At 38.3% G+C, this 4278-nt stretch overlaps 1 pseudogene; it reads left to right on the plus strand.

Annotated features, from left to right (window-relative positions):
• The first annotated feature begins 275 nt into the window (after positions 1-275).
• On the plus strand, positions 276-2115 carry LOC149169741 (uncharacterized; annotated as a pseudogene).
• The last annotated feature ends 2163 nt before the right edge of the window (positions 2116-4278 follow it).

Raw genomic sequence — 4278 nt, forward strand, 5'->3', positions numbered from 1 at the left:
TCTCAATTGGGCTGTTGAAATTTTTAGGTTGTTACCCATGCTATAAACCAAGAGAGTGTTTGACACACAGACTGTAATTTATGAGAATGATTAATTCCTGGAAGGTGGAAAGGGTATTTGAAAAATCTTTGTTTCTGTTGGGTTTTTAGGACAGAACCAATGTCTAGCTGGTCCAGGGAATGTTGAAGGAATTTGGGTTTCTTATAGTTTTTGAAACGAGGGGAAATTTTACTAGTAAATGCCTAGAAATGCAGAATTGGTGATAAAATATAGTTATGAATCAGAGTTTGTCATTTGGGTCGAGGCTGGAGCTTAATTCTAGACTAGATGTTAAGTCTCTTAGGAGATGGGTTATGTGTTTCAGTATCATTAGGTTCGACTTGGAGCAGGGGCGGGTCATTGAGGAGTGTTATCCACTGGGTTCTGTCAGCACTGACGAGGAACTTGACGTTGCTTTCAGTTCGTTTCCGAACTCTATGTCACAGTCTCACAATCGATCTAGTGTTCACGGCTATATGTTTTTCTTCTGGGTTAGAAGGAGAGGAGCAACTCCTGCTACCCAGTCACCTGGATTGAAACAGGATGCCTCTGTTGTTCTTGCAAGAAGAGAGGAAACTTATTCATCCACAGGTGTTCTCGAATTGATCCCTGAAGAACAGGAAAGGTTGGGACAAAATCTTGTAGAGGAAGATGGTATTGATAATGCTAATTCAAAGTCATTGGGTGAGTTGGGATCCAAAATTTCTTCTGTAGAGTCTGTTTATGATTCTACAGTGCAAACAAATGAGATTTCGGGAAATGATGGAGTGGGGTGGTCAAATATGTCTGTTCCTAGAATTCTTGCAAGTGTTATATCTAATAGATTTAGAGATAAAGATGTAGCAGAAAAAGGTGAATTGGGCTCTTCCCAATCAAGTAGTTCTAGGCTTGTTTTCTCTCAGTCCTTACAGCGAAGTGAATCTGACTCGGGGTTGTTCCAAAGTTCCAATGTTATTGAGAGGACAAGCAGCAGGGGTGTTCCAGGGAGCGGTGGTCCTAGATATCTATATGGATATGTTTTCAACAGGCAGAGGCAGGATGAAAGACTGAAACGAGGCAGAGAGCAAAAATCAGTGGTTATTCTATCACACAGGCCTTATTTAAGTGCATTTAAGCCTCTATTACAGATACTGGGGCCCTTGTATTTTGATCTTGGCAAACAAGCACTTGAACATGTGGCTACATATGTTTCAAGATGGCCTAGCCTAGCTTCGGGGAAGTTTATGGAGCTTCCAATAGGAAACACAACTTTGAAAACTCACTTACCTCCTGCACACACGTTACCTACCGGTTGTGGGAGCTCCATTGATGACTTTATTTCAGCGATGGCTCCAGTAGCTCCTTTGAATCAATCCATTCCATAAGGAATTTTCCACGAGGCGGATCTATTTGGGATATTCAGAGGGATTTTGTTACAGTTATGGGCACTCTGGAAGCTTATTTTAATTAGGGAACCATTGTTGGTGATTGCACCAACCTCATCCCGGTGCTATGAAGATGTTTCTGGACTTGTGAGTTTGATGGCACCTCTTCCTTGTAGTATTGACTTTCGTCCATATTTTACAATCCATGATCCTGATTTTTCCATGTTGAATTCCCTCAAAGAAGATGAATGGGCTCCTCCTATGATTTTGGGTGTTACAAATCTCTTTTTCTTGAAAGCTCTTCGAAACCTCCCCATGTTATATCAGTTGGTAGTTCACTTTCAAATAGTAACAGGCTTTCCCTCATTCCCCAGTCATCTATTATTAATAATGGGAATCAAGGAAGACCATAGCTACAACTTTCGGCATTGAAAATTTTTCTCCTACAAATTTGCTGAAGGCTGTAAAGGTCAAGAGAGATGGACCTCTTTGTCTTATGACAGAGCATAAAGAAGTTGTTTGGACTAATTATGTAGCCACAACCAAGCAAGACACCGTTGTGTTAAATCGACTTGTAGATGTTGGCATGTCTCAAAGGATGGAGGAATCAATGTCAGTTGTGAATAATGAGACTCCTCGATGCGCGAATTATATCGGCATCGTCATTTTTTCGAAGCAAGAGGAGCTTTACGTCAGAGGGGAAACAAACTGACCATTGTTATTGATGGATTTGGCATTGGTGAGTAAGTGATCATTCAGAAATTTAGGCTATGAGTGTGCAGAGAGATTTGCAGGGAGGTTGAGGGTGAATACATCAAATCTGTAATTAGGCCTCCCTGCTACAGAGAAAACCATGGTGTCCTCTAATTTTCTCTGGTCACCCGCACATCGCCATGGCCATAAATTCTGCAGTGAGAAGAATTCCAGCTCAGCTCATTTTGGGGATGAGCGGAGAATGAGGGTATGGACATCAAGACTCCCACTCGAAGGACGGACACCATGACATCTCGCCATTCGTACAGCTCTCGACCACACTCTCATGCTTCAGCTTTTCATTTCACTAATATGTGAAAACATTAATATATAAGTGGCTCCCATAGATATATTAAAACTAAAATGTTGAGTGAAAATTTGTTTAATGTGACAGGTCATAAATTAACGGAGCAACACACACTAATGATTTTGTTATTGCTAATCGTACGCTAGTCATTATTGACAAAATCGTATCTCAAGTCAGTGCATGAGTAAATACCAACGCAACAGTGTCATTGTGCAATCAATACAGAAAATACAAAAGCGGATTACAACATATGATGTGAGATGAGCAGTCCAGTTACTGTGTGCACAATGAAAGTGATTCATTTGTTGCCAATGCTTTCAATGAGCCTTTCAAGACCAAGGCTATCCTTCTGGTCAGAAGACGGACTTATCTCTTTGGGATGAATTCCTTCTAGGGTTTCAAGAATTCTATAAGGGTTTTGAACTGACACACATAATGGAATGCTTGAATTCTAGAAATAGATCACAACTAAACATAATGTTTCTATTTCTTGTATATATTTAAGTGAGTTTTTTGTTAGACATCATAATTGCAAAAGAAAATATGACAACGACGTAAAATCGTGGAAATTGGTAGTTTTGGCATTCCATGGTTTGTCTTGAGAAATTTTGAGCTTATAAATGTCTCGGCACCATCCCTGAAATAAGTACTTTTGTCACGACCCAAGTTCCTTCACATGTAGACTCTGAACTCAAAGAGAAAGTCTCGTATATTAAACCTCCTTCTTCACAAAAAATCTTAGAAGAAAACCTACCACACACCTTTAAGGTTGAAGCAATTCTTTCAGATGTCATGCTCCACTGCCTACACCACTAAATGTGCAATTCATCAGCCTAGCCTACTGAGCTTCCACTGATGCAGCGGTTTTAGAAGTGAACACGTGATATATGTACGAGGCATCTAGGGTATCAGGGACCTCTGAAATAACATGTGGTGACAGGTGGTGGGTTGTTTCTATTCACTATTTGATGTAATAGTATGTATTGGTTATCACCCTCTATGAAGCCATCGAAGATATGTGCCAGAACCTCATGGTTTTTGGTGGTAGTGGCAGGATGAGGGGCAAATAATGTATTTATTCATTAATTAACAGAGTTCAAATGATAGAAATTACAAAAGCCATGAGAGTCAATCTAGGGACCATGTTCAAATTTCTTTGTGCAATTAAATTTGGTGAATTTCCTCAGAGTCTTTTTAGACTTCTCCACGCAACTAAATTTAGCAAATCTTTGTAAAATCATAACTAACTTTAGCTACAGACAAATGTTAGGTTAGGATCAAAAAGTGAGACTAATCTTCCTAAGATGAGATTCACAATGAAACACCTATCCTCGACGTAAATATTTTATTTAACAATATGCAAAATGAAGAATGAAATAAATTTCAAGTATATGTACAAATTATGGATATATTTAATTATTCAATTATTGAATGTTAATGTCAAAACTATATTATAAAATGCTAATTATGCACGTCAATTATCATATTAATATAAATAGTATATATCATACATGGATACTAATATAATCGAGCTTCAATTGAGAGACGAATCATTATATGTGAATGGCAATACATATATATTTCACTTATGTCATAAATTGGACATTCAATAGTATAATGTGATACACCTGCAATCAACACATGGATTGAAACCGAACCCTATCGACCAACGAGCTCACATGGGTTGTTAAAGGTTAACAACCTCGTTATTTCCGAGTGGATATTAACCACTTTGATACTTCTTGTCGACTAAACGATCATAAAAGGATATCAATCTCGTAAATAAATAGGATTAATTTAGGATAATAATATAAA

The sequence above is a fragment of the Pinus tabuliformis genome, chromosome 4_2, assembly GCF_031772625.1.
Source record: "Pinus tabuliformis cultivar Carrire ecotype Pingquan chromosome 4_2, CPIR1, whole genome shotgun sequence".
Classification (NCBI taxonomy): domain Eukaryota; kingdom Viridiplantae; phylum Streptophyta; class Pinopsida; order Pinales; family Pinaceae; genus Pinus; species Pinus tabuliformis.